The 20,000-nt window shown below is 51.7% G+C and overlaps 1 long non-coding RNA gene across 1 annotated transcript in view; it reads right to left on the bottom strand.

Moving 5' to 3' along the window:
* Positions 1-20,000, bottom strand: part of LOC149574124 (uncharacterized) — a 294,747-nt gene that overhangs the window by 132,282 nt on the left and 142,465 nt on the right. The gene's annotated exons all lie outside the window — the stretch shown is intronic.

Raw genomic sequence — 20,000 nt, 5'->3', positions numbered from 1 at the left:
ATCCATTTCCCAGGCATATGCCCCCTACACACTTTTTGGTGCACCCCGTACAAACGACCATACTTCGACAAGCCCTCCCAGAATTTTGCATCTGAAGGGAGAGATGAAACGCCTTGGGCTTTTTGTCCAACACAATGCAAACAGATAATACTCACCGCCATTGCGATTACCGAATGGGATAATACTCACCGCCACAGATTAATGACCATCATTACCATCTCGGAATAGATACAAGCACATCGAGCTTCATCCGATCAACTGGATGAATTTCACCTTGAAGGGGCCCAATCCAAAAGTTCCGGAGGTCATCTCCTGGAACTCTCAAGAACAAGGCCCATCTTACATGCAAACTCTGCTACTGTGCAAACATAGGTTGCAATTAAAGAGAAATTGCAAGGCCGTCACAATGGCCCGAGGCCAATGCTCCGACTAAGTCAATTTTCTCTTGCAATCACCATGCCGCTGTTCACAGAGAGATCTCCCCATTCACTTGTGACGCGACGCACAATCCAAGGGCTAGACGCGAGCTCACCCTTGAAAGGCCACTTTCCAAGGCATCCCCCAATGACACATTGGAACGACAACCGCTGTCGAACCATTTCCCAATGTTGTGCCGATCGAGTTGGCACAGAGCCGCTAGATGAGGGCTCCCGTTTTAGATCAAGTTTTAAAATCACCAAGCAGACGTGGTGAGGGCTGGCAACCGTTGCCAAACCTTTTTCTGAAATTGCGCCAGCTGAGTGACTAGAAAACATGCTTTACGCTGATAGGCACGCAAAAATTTTTGCTAGAGCGCCAAGCACCCACCTCATGGCCAGAGACAAGGGCTCGCCATTAGATCAACTTCGAAATCGCTGAACAGACATGCTGTAGAATGGCAACCGCTGCCAAGTCTCTTCCGTAGTTGCGTCGGTCGAGTGATCGAAGAAGGTGATCTAAGAGAGGGTCCAAGCGTAGGCATTCGTTGGGGGATTTGCGCCGATGGCATAAATTTATGCAATACCCAAGCAACACCGGACGGAGGTGCTAGACGAGGGCTCCCATTTTAGATCGAGTTTTAAAATCACCGAGTAGACGCGGTGAGGCCTGGCAACCGCTGCCAAACCTTTTTCTGAAATTGCGCCATCTGAGTGACAAGAAAACATGATCTAAAGGAATAGCACCCTCGAGGGTGGGCTTCATGCCCCTCTAATTGATTCAACGTCGGCGTCCACCGTTTCAAAATCTGACATATCCATCCGCCCTGACAGCGGTGTTGAATCAATGAGGGGGCCACGGGAGAGGCTCGCGGCAACCACCTCTCCCGTTGTAGCCGCGATAGGCACGCAAAAAATTTTGCTAGAGCGCCAAGCACCCACCTCATGGCTAGAGACAAGGGCTTGCCATTAGATCAACTTCGAAATCGCTGAACAGACGCGCTGTAGAATGGCAACCGCTGCCAAGTCTCTTCCGTAGTTGCGTCGGTCGAGTGATCGAAGAAGGTGATCTAAGAGAGGGTCCAAGCGTAGGCATTCGTTGGGGGATTCGTGCCGATGGCATAAATTTATGCAATACCCGAGCAACACCGGATGGAGGTGCTAGACGAGGGCTCCCGTTTTGGATCGAGTTTTAAAATCACCAAGTAGACGCGGTGAGGGCTGGCAACCGCTGCCAAAGATTTTTCCGAAATTGCGCCAGCTGAGTGACAAGAAAACATGATCTAAAGGAGAGTCCAGGAATAGCACCCTCGAGGGTGGGCTTCATGCCCCTCTAATTGATTCAACGTCGGCGTCCACCGTTTCAAAATCTGACATATCCATCCGCCCTGACAGCGGCGTTGAATCAATGAGCTGGGCACGGGAGAGGCTCGCGGCAACCACCTCCCCCATTGTAGCCGCGATAGGCTCGCAAAAAATATTGCTAGAGCGCAAAGTACCCACCTCATGGCTATCGACAAGGGCTCGCCATTAGATCAACTTCGAAATCGCAGAACGGACGCGGTGTAGAATGGCAACCGCTGCCAAGTCTCTTCCGTAATTGCGTCGGTCTAGTGATCGAAGAAGGTGATCTAAGAGAGGGTCCAAGCGTGTATGCATTCGTTGGGGGATTCGCGCCGATGGCAAAAATTTGTGCAATACCCGAGCAACACCGGACGGAGGTGCACAACGAGGGCCCACGTTTTAGACCGAGTTTTAAAATCACCGAGTAGACGCGGCAAGGGGCTGGCAACCGCTGCCAAAACTTTTTCCGAATTGCGCCAGCTGAGTGACAAGAATACATGATCTAAAGGAGAGTCCAGGAATAGCACCCTCGAGGGTGGGCTTCATGCCCCTCTAATTGATTCAACGTCGGCGTCCACCGGTTCAAAATCTGACATTTCCATCCGCCCTGACAGCGGTGTTGAATCAATGAGGGGGGGGCATGGGAGAGGCTCGCGGCAACCACCTCTCCCGTTGTAGCCGCGATAGGCACGCAAAAAATTTTGCTGGAGCGCCAAGCACCCACCTCATGGCTAGAGACAAGGGCTCGCCATTAGATCAACTTCGAAATCGCTGAACAGACGCGGTGTAGAATGGCAACCGCTGCCAAGTCTCTTCCGTAGTTGCGTCAGTCGAGTGATCGAAGAAGGTGATCTAAGAGAGGGTCCAAGCGTAGGCATTCGTTGGCGGATTCGCGCCGATGGCATAAATTTATGCAATACCCGAGCAACACCGGACGGAGGTGCTAGACGAGGGCTCCCGTTTTAGATCGAGTTTTAAAATCACCAAGTAGACGCGGTGAGGGCTGGCAACCGCTGCCAAACCTTTTTCCGAAATTGCGGCAGCTGAGTGACAAGAAAACATGATCTAAAGGAGAGTCCAGGAATAGCACCCTCGAGGGTGGGCTTCATGCCCCTCTAATTGATTCAACGTTGGCATCCACCGTTTCAAAATCCGACATATCCATCCGCCCTGACAGCGGCGTTGAATAAATGAGGGGGGCACGGGAGAGGCTCGCGGCAACCACCTCTCCCCTTGTAGCCGCGATAGGCACGCAAAAAATTTTGCTAGAGCGCCAAGCACCCACCTCATGGCTACAGACAAGGGCTCGCCATTAGATCAACTTCGAAATCGCTGAACAGACGCGCTGTAGAATGGCAACCGCTGCCAAGTCTCTTCCGTAGTTGCGTCGGTGGAGTGATCGAAGAAGGTGATCTAAGAGAGGGTCCAAGCATAGGCATTCGTTGGGGGATTCGCGCCGATGGCATAAATTTATGCAATACCCGAGCAACACCAGACGGAGGTGCTAGACGAGGGCTCCCATTTTAGATCGAGTTTTAAAATCACCGAGTAGACGCGGTGAGGGCTGGCAACCGCTGCCAAACCTTCTTTCGAAATTGCGGCAGCTGAGTGACAAGAAAACATGATCTAAAGGAGAGTCCAGGAATAGTACCCTCGAGGGTGGGCTTCATGCCCCTCTAATTGATTCAACGTCGGCGTCCACCGTTTCAAAATCCAACATGTCCATCCGCCCTGACAGCGGCGTTGAATCAATGAGGGGGGCATGGGAGAGGCTCGCGGCAACCACCTCTCCCCTTGTAGCCGCGATAGGCACGCAAAAAATTTTGCTAGAGCGCCAAGCACCCACCTCATGGCTAGAGACAAGGGCTCGCCATTAGATCAACTTCGAAATCGCTGAACAGACGCGCTGTAGAATGGCAACCACTGCCAAGTCTCTTCCGTAGTTGCGTCGGTCGAGTGATCGAAGAAGGTGATCTAAGAGAGGGTCCAAGCATAGGCATTCGTTGGGGGATTCGCGCCGATGGCATAAATTTATGCAATACCCGAGCAACACCAGACGGAGGTGCTAGACGAGGGCTCCCGTTTTAGATCGAGTTTTAAAATCACCGAGTAGACGCGGTGAGGGCTGGCAACCGCTGCCAAACCTTTTTCCAAAATTGCACCAGCTGAGTGACAAGAAAACATGATCTAAAGGAGAGTCCAGGAATAGCACCCTCGAGGGTGGGCTTCATGTCCCTCTAATTGATTCAACGTCGGCGTCCACCTTTTTTCAAAATCCGACATATCCATCCGCCCTGACAGCGGCGTTGAATCAATGAGGGGAGCACGGGAGAGGCTCGCGGCAACCACCTCTCCCGTTGTAGCCGCGATAGGCATGCAAAAAATTTTGCTAGAGCGCCAAGCACCCACCTCATGGCTAGAGACAAGGGCTCGCCATTAGATCAACTTCGAAATCGCTGAACAGACGCGGTGTAGAATGGCAACCGCTGCCAAGTCTCTTCCGTAGTTGCGTCAGTCGAGTGATCGAAGAAGGTGATCTAAGAGAGGGTCCAAGCGTAGGCATTCGTTGGGGGATTCGCGCCGATGGCATAAATTTATGCAATACCCAAGCAACACCGGACGGAGGTGCTAGACGAGGGCTCCCGTTTTAGATCGAGTTTTAAAATCACCAAGTAGACGCGGTGAGGGCTGGCAACCGCTGCCAAACCTTTTTCCAAAATTGTGGCAGCTGAGTGACAAGAAAACGTGATGTAAAGGAGAGTCCAGGAATAGCACCCTCAAGGGTGGGCTTCATGCCCCTCTAATTGATTCAACGTCGGCGTCCACCATTTCAAAATCCGACATATCCATCCGCCCTGACAGCGGCGTTGAATCAATGAGGGGGGCACGGGAGAGGCTCGCAGCAACCACCTCTCCCCTTGTAGCCGCGATAGGCACGCAAAAATTTTTGCTAGAGCGCCAAGCACCCACCTCATGGCTAGAGACAAGGGCTCGCCATTAGATCAACTTCGAAATCGCTGAACAGACGCGCTGTAGAATGGCAACCGCTGCCAAGTCTCTTCCGTAGTTGTGTCGATGGAGTGATCGAAGAAGGTGATCTAAGAGAGGGTCCAAGCGTAGGCATTCGTTGGGGGATTCGCGCCGATGGCATAAATTTATGCAATACCCGAGCAACACCGGACGGAGGTGCTAGACGAGGGCTCCCGTTTTAGATCGAGTTTTAAAATCACCGAGTAGACGCGGTGAGGGCTGGCAACCGCTGCCAAACCTTTTTTCGAAATTGTGCCAGCTGAGTGACAAGAAAACATGATCTAAAGGAGAGTCCAGGAATAGCACCCTCGAGGGTGGGCTTCATGCCCCTCTAATTGATTCAACATCGGCGTCCACCATTTCAAAATCTGACATGTGCATCCGCCCTGACAGCGGCGTTGAATCAATGAGGGGGGCACGGGAGAGGCTTGCGGCAACCACCTCTCCCCTTGTAGCCGCGATAGGCACGCAAAAAATTTTGCTAGAGCGCCAAGCACCCACCTCATGGCTAGAGACAAGGGCTCGCCATTAGATCAACTTTGAAATCGCTGAACAGACGCGCTGTAGAATGGCAACCGCTGCCAAGTCTCTTCCGTAGTTGCGTCGGTCGAGTGATCGAAGAAGGTGATCTAAGAGAGGGTCCAAGCGTAGGCATTCGTTGGGGGATTCGTGCCAATGGCATAAATTTATGCAATACCCGAGCAACACCGGACGGAGGTGCTAGACGAGGGCTCCCGTTTTAGATCGAGTTTTAAAATCACCGAGTAGACGCGGTGAGGGCTGGCAACCGCTGCCAAACCTTTTTCTGAAATTGCGCCAGCTGAGTGACAAGAAAACATGATCTAAAGGAGAGTCCAGGAATAGCACCCTCGAGGGTGGGCTTCATGCCCCTCTAATTGATTCAACGTTGGCGTCCACCTTTTTTCAAAATCTTACATATCCATCCGCCCTGACAGCGGCATTGAATCAATGAGGGGAGCACGGGAGAGGCTCGCGGCAACCACCTCTCCCGTTGTAGCCGCGATAGGCACGCAAAAAATTTTTCTAGAGCGCCAAGCACCCACCTCATGGCTAGAGACAAGGGCTCGCCATTAGATCAACTTCGAAATCGCTGAACAGACGCGCTGTAGAATGGCAACCGCTGCCAAGTCTCTTCCATAGTTGCGTCGGTCGAGTGATCGAAGAAGGTGATCTAAGAGAGGGTCCAAGCGTAGGCATTCGTTGGGGGATTCGCGCCAATGGCATAAATTTATGCAATACCCGAGCAACACCGGACGGAGGTGCTAGACGAGGGCTCCCGTTTTAGATCGAGTTTTAAAATCACCGAGTAGACGCGGTGAGGGCTGGCAACCGCTGCCAAACCTTTTTTCGAAATTGCGGCAGCTGAGTGACAAGAAAACGTGATCTAAAGGAGAGTCCAGGAATAGCACCCTCGAGGGTGGGCTTCATGCCCCTCTAATTGATTCAACGTCGGCGTCCACCGTTTTTCAAAATCTGACATATCCATCCGCCCTGACAGCGGCATTGAATCAATGAGGGGAGCACGGGAGAGGCTCGCGGCAACCACCTCTCCCGTTGTAGCCGCGATAGGCACGCAAAAAATTTTGCTAGAGCGCCAAGCACCCACCTCATGGCTAGAGACAAGGGCTCGCCATTAGATCAACTTTGAAATCGCTGAACAGACGCGCTGTAGAATGGCAACCGCTGCCAAGTCTCTTCCGTAGTTGCGTCGGTCGAGTGATCGAAGAAGGTGATCTAAGAGAGGGTCCAAGCGTAGGCATTCGTTGGGGGATTCGCGCCGATGGCATAAATTTATGCAATACCCGAGCAACACCGGACGAAGGTGCTAGACGAGGGCTCCTGTTTTAGATCGAGTTTTAAAATCACCGAGTAGACGTGGTGAGGGCTGGCAACCGCTGCCAAACCTTTTTCCGAAATTGCGCCAGCTGAGTGACAAGAAAACATGATCTAAAGGAGAGTCCAAGAATAGCACCCTCGAGGGTGGGCTTCATGCCCCTCTAATTGATTCAACGTCGGCGTCCACCTTTTTTCAAAATCCGACATATCCATCCGCCCTGACAGCGGCGTTGAATCAATGAGGGGGGCATGGGAGAGGCTCGCGGCAACCACCTCTCCCATTGTAGCCGCGATAGGCACGCAAAAAATTTTTCTAGAGCGCCAAGCACCCACCTCATGGCTAGAGACAAGGGCTCACCATTAGATCAACTTCGAAATCGCTGAACAGACGCGCTGTAGAATGGCAACCGCTGCCAAGTCTCTTCCGTAGTTGCGTCGGTGGAGTGATCGAAGAAGGTGATCTAAGAGAGGGTCCAAGCGTAGGCATTCATTTGGGGATTCGCGCCAATGGCATAATTTTATGCAATACCCGAGCAACACCGGTCGGAGGTGCTAGATGAGGGCTCCCGTTTTAGATCGAGTTTTAAAATCACCAAGTAGACGCGGTGAGGGATGGCAACCGCTGCCAAACCTTTTTCCGAAATTGCGCCAGCTGAGTGACAAGAAAACATGATCTAAAGGAGAGTCGAGGAATAGCACATCCGGGGTGGGCTTCATGCCCCTCTAATTGATTCAACGTCGGCGTCCACCATTTCAAAATCTGACATATCCATCCGCCTTGACACCGGCGTTGAATCAATGAGGGGGGCACGGGAGAGGCTCGCGGCAACCACCTCTCCTATATAAGCTATTAGTGCGAGGCTCGCTCTGCATTAGAAATTAGCGAACACAATGACATCCGCCTTAAAAATCCAAATCCTTTAAAATTCCTACCAAACAGCCATTCACGACCCAATTTTTTATGAGGTCGGCAGAGGAGCAAAAGATCGTCATCGGTTAGGAGATGTGAGTTAATGGAGCCGAGGGACTGAAATGGTCATCGAGCTCATCCGATCAACTGGATGAATTTCACCTTGAAGGGGCCCAATCCAAAAGTTCCGGAGGTCATCTCCTGGAACTCTCGAGAACAAGGCCCATCTTACATGCAAACTCTGCTACTGCGCAAACATAGGTTGCAATTAAAGAGAAATTGCGAGGCCGTCACAATGGCCCAAGGCCAATGGCTCCGACTAAGTCAATTTTCTCTTGCAATCACCATGCCGCCGTTCACAGAGAGATCTCCCCATTCACTTGTGACGCGACGCACAATCCAAGGTCTAGATGCGAGACCGCCCTTGAAAGAAAGACCACTTTCCAAGACATCCCCCGATGACACATTGGAACGTCAACCGCTATCGAACCACTCCCAATGTTGTGCCGATCGAGTTGGCACAGAGGCGACCTTAGGGAGCTCCCGCGTAGAAATCGGGATGTGCTTTCGTGCCCATCTCTCACAAAAACCAATGTTAGCTGTGGACAAATTTGGAATCCAAGGGCTCGCATCCATCGATATCGTCGGCACTGGGTCTATATATTCAAAGGCCACGGAGAGGTTCCGATAAGAGAAGCTCCCCTGCTCGCTCGCACAAACATATCCCAAATTCTAGACACAAGCTCCCGCCCTTAGCATCGCTCTCCAGATCACCGCAATGACACATTGGAATGACAACCGCTGTCGAACAACTCCCGAAATTGTGGCAATGGAGTGAGAAAGAAGAGCAACTTTGGGGAGCCGCGCATAGCAAACGGGCTGTGCTGCTGCTTCATTCCGCTCTTATATAGATCCAAAATCGTTGATTTTGTTTGGTATCCGAGGCTGCGTTCGTCCTTGCTCAAACAAGCAATGGCTCTTCTAATTGAATGGCCACAGGGAGCTTCCGATAACAAAGGCTCCCTTGTCACTCGTGATGCGCAGGCCAACTGCTAGACGACGGGTCGCCCTTCAGATCGCTGCCCAGGCAACCACCACAACGGTACCATTGGAACGAAAACCGCTGCCGAACCGTTATGAAAATTTTGTGCCAAAGAAGTTGTTGCGTAGTGAACGACTCCGGGGAGAGAGCCCTCGCATAGCAAAATCGGGATGGCTTCACGGCCCTCCCAATAGAAACGATGCTGGTGCCAATATTCCAAAAATCCGAATAACGTGTCTTTCGCGAACACCAGCACTGATTTCTATTGGGGAGGGTCACCGAGAACTTTTTTTATCAAAGCTCCCATTCTAAGCCGCGATAGGCACACAAAAAATTGCTAGAGCCCCAAGCACCCACCTCATGGCTAGACAAGGGCTCGCCATTAGTAGATCAACTTCGAAATCGCTGAACAGACGCGCTGTGGAATGGCAACCGCTGCCAAGCCTCTTCCGTAATTGCGTCGGTCGAGTGATCGAAGAAGGTGATCTAAGAGAGAGTCCGAGGCTAGGGATTCGTTGGGTGATTCACGCCGATAGCAAAAAATTACGTAATACCCGAGCAACACCGGACGGAGGTGCTAGACGAGGGCTCCCGTTTTAGATCGAGTTTTAAAACCACCGAGTAGACGCGGTGAGGGCTGGCAACCGCTGCCAAACCTTTTTCCGAAATTGCGCCAGCTGAGTGACAAGAAAACATGATCTAAAGGAGAGTCAGGGAATAGCACCCTCGAGGGTGGGCTTCATGCCCCTCTAATTGATTCAACGTCGGCATCCACCGTTTCAAAATCCGACATATCCATCTGCCCTGACAGCGGCATTGAATTAATGAGGGGGGCACGGGAGAGGCTCGCGACAACCACCTCTCCCCTTGTGGCCGCGATAGGCACGCAAAAAATTTTGCTAGAGCGCCAAGCACCCACCTCATGGCTAGAGACAAGGGCTCGCCATTAGATCAACTTCGAAATCGCTGAACAGACGCGCTATAGAATGGCAACCACTGCCAAGTCTCTTCCGTAGTTGCGTCGGTCGACTGATCGAAGAAGGTGATCTAAGAGAGGGTCCAAGCGTAGGCATTTGTTGGGAGATTCATGCCGATGGCATAAACTTATGCAATACCCGACCAACACCGGACGGAGGTGCTAGACGAGGGCTCCCGTTTTAGATCGAGTTTTAAAATCACCAAGTAGACGCGGTGAGGGCTGGCAACCACTGCCAAACCTTTTTCCGAAATTGCGGCAGCTGAGTGGCAAGAAAACATGATCTAAAGGAGAGTCCAGGAATAGCACCCTCGAGGGTGGGCTTCATGCCCCTCTAATTGATTCAACGTCGGCGTCCACCGTTTCAAAATCCGACATATCCATCCGCCCTGACAGCGGCGTTGAATCAGTGAGGGGGGCACGGGAGAGGCTCGCGGCAACCACCTCTCCCCTTGTAGCCGCGATAGGCACGCAAAAAAATTTTGCTAGAGCGTCAAGCACCCACCTCAAGGCATAAATTTCTGCAATACCCGAGCAACACCGGACGGAGGTGCTAGACGAGGGCTCCCGTTTTAGATCGAGTTTTAAAATCACCAAGTAGACGCGGTGAGGGCTGGCAACCGCTGCCAAACCTTTTTCTGAAATTGCGCCAGCTGAGTGACAAGAAAACATGATCTGAAGGAGAGTCCAAGAATAGCACCCTCGAGGGTGGGCTTCATGCCCCTCTAATTGATTCAACGTCGGCGTCCACCGTTTCAAAATCTGACATATCCATCCGCCCTGACAGCGGCGTTGAATCAATGAGGAGGGCACGGGAGAGGCTCGCAGCAACCACCTCTCCCCTTGTAGCCGCGATAGGCATGCAAAAAATTTTGCTAGAGCGCCAAGCACCCACCTCATGGCTACAGACAAGGGCTCGCCATTAGATCAACTTCGAAATCGCTGAACAGACGCGCTGTAGAATGGCAACCGCTGCCAAGTCTCTTCTGTAGTTGCGTCGGTCGAGTGATCGAAGAAGGTGATCTAAGAGAGGGTCCAAGCGTGTAGGCATTCGTTGGGGGATTCGCGCCGATGGCATAAATTTATGCAATACCCGAGCAACACCGGACGGAGGTGCTAGACGAGGGCTCCCATTTTAGATCGAGTTTTAAAATCACCAAGTAGACGCGGTGAGGGCTGGCAACCGCTGCCAAACCTTTTTCCGAAATTGGTCCAGCTGAGTGACAAGAAAACATGATCTAAAGGAGAGTCCAGGAATAGCACCCTCGAGGGTGGGCTTCATGCCCCTCTAATTGATTCAACGTTGGCGTCCACTGTTTCACAATCCGACATATCCATCCGCCCTGACAGCGGCATTGAATCAATGAGGGGGGCACGGGAGAGGCTCGCGGCAACCACCTCTCCCATTGTAGCCGCGATAGGCACGCAAAAAATTTTGCTAGAGTGCCAAGCACCCACCTCATGGCTAGAGACAAGGGCTCGCCATTAGATCAACTTCGAAATCGCTGAACAGACGCGCTGTAGAATGGCAACCGCTGCCAAGTCTCTTCCGTAGTTGCGTCGGTCGAGTGATCAAAGAAGGTGATCTAAGAGAGGGTCCAAGCGTAGGCATTTATTGGGGGATTCGCGCCGTTGGCATAATTTTTTGCAATACCCGAGCAACACCGGACGGAGGTGCTAGGCGAGGGCTCCCGTTTTAGATCGAGTTTTAAAATCACCAAGTAGACGCGGTGAGGGATGGCAACCGCTGCCAAACCTTTTTCCGAAATTGCACCAGCTGAGTGACAAGAAAACATGATCTAAAGGAGAGTCAAGGAATAGCACATCCAGGGTGGGCTTCATGCCCCTCTAATTGATTCAACGTCGGCGTCCACCGTTTCAAAATCTGACATATCCATCCGCCTTGACACCGGCGTTGAATCAATGAGAGGGGCACGGGAGAGGCTCGCGGCAACCACCTCTCCTATATAAGCTATTAGTGCGAGGCTCGCTCTGCATTAGAAATTAGCGAACACACTGACATCCGCCTTAAAAATCCAAATCCTTTAAAATTCCTACCAAACAGCCATTCACGACCCAATTTTTTATGAGGTCGGTAGAGGAGCAAAAGATTGTCATCGGTTACGAGATGTGAGTTCATGGAGCCGAGGGACTGAAATAGTCATCGAGCTCATCTGATCAACTGGATGAATTTCACCTTGAAGGGGCCCAATCCAAAAGTTCCGAAGGTCATCTCCTGGAACTCTCGAGAACAAGGCCCATCTTACATGCAAACTCTGCTACTGCGCAAACATAGGTTGCAATTAAAGAGAAATTGCGAGGCCGTCACAATGGCCTGAGGCCAATGGCTCCGACTAAGTCAATTTTCTCTTGCAATCAACCATGCCACTGTTCACAGAGAAATCTCCCCATTCACTCCCCATTCACTTGTGACGCGATGCACAATCCAAGTGCTAGACGCGAGCTTGCCCTTGAAAGAAAGACCACTTTCCAAGACATCCCCCATTCACTTGTGACGCGACGCACAACCCAAGTGCTAGATGCGAGCTTGCGCTTGAAAGAAAGACCACTTTCCAAGACATCCCCCGATGACACATTGGAACGACAACCACTGTCGAACCATTCCCAATGTTGTGCCGATCGAGTTGGCACAGAGGCGACCTTAGGGAGCTCCCGCGTAGCAATCGGGATGTGGTTTCATACCCTTCTCTCACAAAAACCAATCTTAGCTGTGAACAAATTTCGCCGCAATGACACCATTGGAATGACGAACGTTGTCGAACAACTCCCACATTTGTGCCCCAATGGAGTGAGAAAGAATAGCAACTTTGGGGAGCCGTGCATCGCAAACGGGCTGCTGCTTCATTCCGCTCTTATATATAGATCCGATGTCGTTGATTTCATTTGGAATCCGAGGCTGCATTCATCCTTGCTCACACAAGCAATGGCTCTTCTCATCGAATGGCCACGAGGAGCTTCCGATCACAAAGGCTTCACGGCAGCTGGATGGGATTTGAATTCATGGAGCCAAGGGAGTGAAATGGTCATCGAGCTCATCCGATCAACTGGATGAATTTCACCTTGAAGGGGCCCAATCCAAAAGTTCCGGAGGTCATCTCCTGGAACTGTCAAGAACAAAGGCCAATCTTACATGCAAACTCTGCTACTGCGCAAACATAGCTTGCAATTATAGAGAAATTGCAAGGCCGTCACAATGGCCCGAGGCCAATGCTCCGACTACTAAGTCAATTTTCTCTTGCAATCACCATGCCGCCGTTCACAGAGAGATCTCCCCATTCACTTGTGACGACGCACAATCCAAGTGCTAGACGCGAGCTCGCCCTTGAAAGGCCGCGTTCCAAGACATCTCGATGACACATTGGAACGACAACCGCTATCGAACCATTCCTAATGTTGTGCCGATCGAGTTGACACAGAGGCGATCTTAGGGAACTCCTGCGTATCAATCGGGAAGTGCTTTCGTACCCATCTCTCACAAAAACCAATGTTAGCTGAACAATTTTATAATCCAAGGCTCGTATCCATCGATATCGTCGGCACTGGGTCTATATTCAAAGGCCACGGAGAGGTTCCGATAAGAGAAGCTCCCCTGCTCGCTTGCACAAACATCCCCAAATGCTAGACGCAAGCTCCCGCACTTAGCATCGCTCTCCAGATCACCGCAATGACACATTGGAACGACAACCGCTGTCGAACAACTCCCGAATTTGTGCAGTTGGAGTGAGAAACGAGAGCCAGATTGGGTCGACGAAAATGGCTAAGCCAGATCGGGTCTGCCAGCATGGCTCGGCCACCATTTTTTGCCAAGAGCTTTCGATATTAAAGCTCCCATGTAGCCACGATAAGTACACCATGACAAATTGCTAGAGCGCCGAGCACCCATAGCAAATTGCCATTATACCAAGCAACGCCGGAGTGCTAGACAAAGGCTCATGTTTAGATCAAGTTTTAAAACCACCAAAAACACACGCCATGGATCGGCAACCGCTGCCTCACCTTTTCCAAAATTGAGTCATCGGAAAACATGATCTAAAGGAGAGCCGAGGAAAAGCACTGAGATCGCTTCATGCCCCTTTCATTCATTCAACATCAGCATACACCGTTTGAAAACCCAACAATCCGATCCACCTAGACACCAATGTTGAATCAATGAAAGGGGCATGGGAGAGGCTCGCGGCAACAACCTCTCCTATATAAGCTATTAGTGCGAGGCTCGCTCTGCATTAGAAATCTGCGATAGCGCGGACAACTCCCTTAAAAATCCAATTCAATGAAAAATGTGACCAAACAGCCATCCACGACACCGTTTTTGGAGCTCGCCCAGATCGGCTCGGGCAGAATGGCTCGCGCAGATCGGCTCGGCCAGCATGGCTCACCCAGCCTTGGTGAGAGTACTTCGAACTGTCAAGAACAAAGGCCAATCTAACGTGCAAACTCTGCTACTACGCAAACATAGGTTGCAATTATAGAGAAATTGCAAGGCCGTCACAATGGCCCGAGGCCAATGCTCCAACTACTAAGTCAATTTTCTCTTGCAATCGCCATGCCGCCGTTCACAGAGAGATCTCCCCAATCACTTGTGACGACGCACAATCCAAGTGCTAGATGTGAGCTCGCCCTTGAAAGGCTGCGTTCCAAGACATCCCGATGACACATTGGAACGACAACCGCTGTCGAACCATTCCCAATGTTGTGCCGATCGAGTTGGCACAGAGGCGACCAAACAGCCATCCACGACACCGTTTTTGGAGCTCGGCAAGATCAGCTCGGCCAGAACGGCTCGGCCAGCATGGCTCGGTCAGCATGGCTCGGCCAGAACGGCTCGCCCAGATCGGCTCGGCCAGCATGGCTCGGCCAGAATGGCTCGCCCAGATCGGCTCGGCCAGAATGGCTCGCCCAGATCAGCTCGGCCAGCATGGCTCGGCCAGAACGGCTCGCCCAGATCGGCTCGGCCAGAATGGCTCGCCCAGATCGGGTCGGCCAGCATGGCTCGCCCAGATTGGCTCGGCCAGAATGGCTCGCCCAGATTGGCTCGGCCAGAACGGCTCGCCCAGATCGGCTCGGCCAGCATGGCTCGGCCAGAACGGCTCGCCCAGATCGGCTCGGCCAGAATGGCTCGCCCAGATCGGCTCGGCCAGCATGGCTCGCCCAGCCTTGGTGAGAGTACTTGGAACCGTCAAGAACAAAGCCCAATCATACATGCAAACTCTGCTATGTGCAAACATAGGTTGCAATTATAGAGAAATTGCAAGGCCGTCACAATGGCCCGAGGCGAATGCTCTGACTACTAAGTCAATTTTCTCTTGCAATCGCCATGCCGCCGTTCACAAAGAGATCTCCCCATTCACTTGTGACGAAGCACAATCCAAGTGCTAGACGTGAGCTCGCCCTTGAAAGGCCACGTTCCAAGACATCCTAATGACACATTGGAACGACAACCATTGTCGAACCATTCCCAATGTTGTGCCGATCGAGTTGGCACAGAGGCGACCAAACAGCCATCCACGACACCGTTTTTGGAGCTCAGCCAGATCGGCTTGGCCAGCATGGCTCAGCCAGAACGGCTCGCCCAGATCGGCTCGCCCAGATCGGCTCGGCCAGAACGGCTCACCCAGATCAGCTCGGCCAGCATGGCTCGCCCAGATCGGCTCGGCCAGAACGGGTCGCCCAGATCGGCTTAGCCAGAATGGCTTGCCCAGAACGGCTCGGCAGGATCGGGTCGGCCAGAATGGCTCACCCAGATCGGCTCGGCCAGCATGGCTCGCCCAGATCGGCTCGGCCAGATCGGGATGATGACTTGATGAACGGACTTAGAGATTCGACTTGGTGGGCCGACCTGGCGGGGTGACTTGATGAACGCACTTGAAGGGTCGACTTGGTGGGGTGACTCTATGAACGGACCTAAAGAGTTGACTTGGTGAGAGTACTTAGCGGGGTGACTCGATGAAAGGACTTAAAGAGTCGACTTGGTGAGAGTACTTGGTGGGGCGACTTGATGAACGCACTTGAAGAATCGACTTGGTTAGAGTACTTGGTGGTGCGACTTGATGAACGGAATCAAAGAGTCGACTTGGTGAGAGTACCTGGTGGCTCGACTTGATGAGCAGACTTAAAGAGTCAACTTGGTGAGAGTACTTGGCGGGGTGAACTGATGAACGAACATAAAGAGTCGGCTTGGTGGGAGTACTTGGTGGGCTGACCTGGTGGGGTGACTTTATGGATGGACTTAAAGAGTCGACTTGGTTAGATTACTTGTTCTGGTGACTTGATGAACGGACTTCGAGAGTCGACTTGGTGGGGTGACTTGATGAAAGGACTTAAAGGGTCGACTTGGCGGGGTGACTTGATGAACGGACCTAAAGAGTTGACTTGGTGAGAGTACTTGGCGGGGTGAACTGATGAACAGACTTAAAGAGTCGACTTGGTGGGAGTACTTGGTGGGCCGACTTGATGAACGGACTTATAGAGTCGACTTGGTGAGAGTAGTTGTTCTGGTGACTTGATGAACGGACTTAAAGAGTCGGCTTGGCGGGGTGACTTGATGAAAGGACTTAAACAGTCGACTTGGTCGGGTGACTCGATGAACGAACTTAGAGGGTCGACTTTGCGGGTTGACCTGATGAACGGACCTAAAGAGTTGACTTGGTGAGAGTACTCGGTGGGATGACCTGATGAACAGACTTAGAGAGTCGACTTGGTGAGAGTCCTTGGTGGGCCGACCTGGTTGGGTGACTTCGTGAACTGACTTAAAGAGTCGACTTGGTGGGAGTACTTGGTGGGGTGACTTGATGAACGGACTTCAAGGGTCGACTTGGCGAGGTGACTTGATGAACGATCCTAAAGAGTTGACTTGGTGTGGTGACTTGATGAAAAGACTTAAAGAGTCAAATTGGTGAGAGTACTTGGTGGGGTGACTTGATGAACGCACTTGAAGGGTCGACTTGGTGGGGTGACTTTATGAACGGACCTAAAGAGTTGACGTGGTGAGAGTGCTTGGTGGGGTGACTTGATGAACATAGTTAAAGAGTCGACTTGGTGAGAGTAGTTGGTCGGGTGACTTGATGAACGCACTTGAAGAATCGACTTGGTTAGAGTACTTGGTGGGGTGACTTGATGAACGGACTTAAAGATTCGACTTGGTGGGCCGACCTGGCGGGGTGACTTGATGAACGGACTTAGAGAGTCGACTTGGTGAGAGTACTTGGTGGGCCGACCTGGCCGGGTGACTTGATGAACAAACTTAAAGAGACGACTTGGTGAGAGTACCCGGTGGGCTGACCTGGTCACGTAACTTGATGAACGAACTTAAAGAGTCGACTTGGTGGGCCGACTTGGCCGGGTGACTTGATGAACGAACTTAAAGGGTCGACTTGGTGGGTTGAACTAGCGGGGTGACTTGGTGAGAGTACTTGGTGGGCTGACCTGGCAGGGTGACTTGATGAACGAACTTAGAGAGTCGACTTTGTGAGAGTACTTGGTGGGTCGAACTGGCGGGGTGACTTGATGAACGAACTTAAAGAGTCGACCTGGTGAGAGAAATTGGTGGGCCGAGCTGGCGGGGTGAATTGATGAACGAACCTAAAGAGTCAACTTTGTGAGAGTACTTGGTGGGCCGACCTGGCGGGGTGAGTTGATGACCGAACTTAAAGGGTCGACTTGGTGAGAGTACTTGGTGGGCCGACCTGGCGGGGCGACTTGATGAACGAACTTAAAGAGTCGACTTGGTGAGAGTACTCGGTGGGGTGACCTGATGAACAAACCTAAAGAGTCGACCTGGTGAGAGTACTTGGTGGGGTGACTCTATGAACGGACCTAAAGAGTTGACTTGGTGGGGTGACTCGATGAAAGGACTTAAAGAGTCGACTTGGTGAGAGTACTTGGTGGCTCGACTTTATGAGTAGACTTAAAGAGTCCACTTGGTGAGAGTGGGCCTAACGGGGCGATGTGGTGAGTGGGCCTAACGGGGCGAGTTGGTGGGGCGACTTGGCGAGTGGTATTAGAGAGCCGACGTGGTGAGGCGACTCGGCGAGTTGGTTCGTTGAGATGACATGGTGAGCTGACTTGGCGAGTCGACCCGGCGAGCGAACTTAAAGAGTTGACTTGGCAACGTACTCGAGCCGACTTGGTGAGGCGACCCGGCGAGCGGGCTCAAAGAGTCAACATGGTGAGGCGACTCATTGAGTCAACATGGTGAGGCGACTCATGGTGAGGAGCTATCCTTGAGGTGACTTGGTGGGCCTACTTGATTAGTCGACTTGGTGAGCCGACCTGACGAGCTGACACGGTGAGTGGACTTAAAGAGGGGACGACTTGGTGGGGTAACTCGGCAAGCCAACTTATTGAGGCGAGATGGTGAGTCGACTTGGTGAGCTGACTTGGTGAGCGCCCTTAAAGAGTCAACTTCGTGAGGTGACTCGGCGAGTTAGCCCGCTGATGCAACTTGGGCGAGCCGACCTGGCAAACGAACTTAAAGAGGCGACTTGGGCGGGCTGACCTGGCGAGCGAACTTAAAGAGTTGACTTGGCAACGCACTTGAACAATCGACTTGGTGAGCTGACATGGTGAGTGGGCTTAGAGAAGCAACTCGGCAGGGCGACTTGGCGAGCACACCTGCTGGGGCAAGGTGGTAAAATGACTAGGTGATTCGACTTGGTGAGCTGACTTGGTGAGCGAACTTAAGGGGTCGACTTGGTGAGGCAACCTGAATAGTCAACTCGGTGAGGTGACTTGGGGAGCCGACATGGTGAGCGGTCTTAAAGAAGAGGCGACCTGGTGGGGCAACCTGGTGAGGCGAGACGGTAAGTCATCTTGGTGAGCCGGCTTGAGGAGCTGTGAGTGGACTTAAAGAGTCAATTCTTGATTTGGCAAAGACCACATGGTTAGATGACTTGGTGAGCCGACCTGGCTAGCAAAATTGGCAAGCAAACTTATAGAATCGACTTGCTGTCCCCAGCCAGGATCGCACGCCTGGGTCGACCCAACTTGGGTCACTCGCCTAGGTCAACCCATCTCCGTCGCCCCAGCCTCGGGCGACCCGACTGGGTTGCCAGAGTGGGTCAACGAGGGGGAAAAAAAAAAAAAAAACAAAAAAAATCATGAGAGGCCCTGTACAGCGAAAAGCGCTAAATTTTGCGCATTACAAAAAAAAAAAAAAAAAACAAGTTACCCGCTTTTGGATCACGCACAAGTTTCAGTTCACGTATTACCGAGCTGACTCGAGGCGTTACACCTAGCTAGCCGGATTCGAGGTAGGGTAGCCGAAACGATTCGATTTGAGAATTTTCTTTATAAAAAGAGATCATGATAGGCCTCGTAAGGTAAAAAAGAATGAAATTTTGGGAGTTAAAAAAAAAACGTTACCCGGTTTTGGATCGCGCACAGGGCTCGGGTCACGTAGCATCGAGGTGCCCTAGGTGACATGATTCGAGCGAAAATTTGACGGTGGCATGAGTCGTGCAAAAACATTGGAGGCCATTAAGGCTCGAGGCGCTTAGAATCAAGGCGAGTGCGATTACATGAGTTGAGGGAAAAAAAAAATGGAGGCAGTTAAGGCTCGAGGCAATTCGAGTCGGGGTAGCTGAGTTGATTCGAAAACTTTGGCCATTAGCCAGAAAAAGAGTTAATCGCTTTTGGATCACGTACATGACTTGGGGCACATAGAATCAAGTCAAGCACGGTGACATGAGTGGTTCGAAAAAATTGCAGGCGATTAAGGCTCGAGGCGATTTGAGTTGGGGTTGCTGACACGATTCGGGTTGAAATCTTTGGGTGTTAACCAAAGAAGGAAGAAGTTAACCGCTTTTGGATCACGTACATGACTCGGGGCACCAAGTCGAGCACGGTGACATGAGTCCTGCGAAAAAACTGGAGGCGGTTAAGGCTCCAGGCGATACGAGTCGAGGTCGCCGACACAATTTGGGTTGAAAACTTTGGGCGTTAACCGAAAAAAAGAGTTGACCGCCTTTGGATCACGCACATGACTCGGCACACTTAGAATCATGTCGAGCACAATGACATGAGTCATGCGAAAAAATTGGAGGCGGTTAAGGCTCGACGCGATTCGAGTCGGGGTTCGGGTAATTCGGGCGATTCGTGTCGGGGTTGCCGACACGGTTCAAGTTGAAAACTTTGGGCATTAACCCCCCAAAAAAAAAAGATTGACCTCTTTTGGACCACGTACATGACTCGGGGCACTTAGAATCAAGTCGAGCACGGTGACATGGGTTGTGCAAAAAATTCGAAGGCGATTCGAGTCGGGGTAGCCAACTCGATTTGAGTTCAAAACTTTGGGCGTTAACCAAAAAAATAAGTTGACCGGTTTTGGATCACGTACATGAGTCGTCTGCCCTCGCAAAAATTACAAAACCCGAGGACCCGCCTGGAATTTGCAGTCGGAAGATTTTT

Source organism: Cupressus sempervirens, chromosome 2 (genome assembly GCF_028749045.1).
Source record: "Cupressus sempervirens isolate cs-2001-9-10 chromosome 2, ASM2874904v1, whole genome shotgun sequence".
NCBI lineage: Eukaryota > Viridiplantae > Streptophyta > Pinopsida > Cupressales > Cupressaceae > Cupressus > Cupressus sempervirens.
The sequence above is the reverse complement of the archived record's forward strand: the minus strand, read 5'-3'. Positions and strand labels throughout refer to the sequence as shown.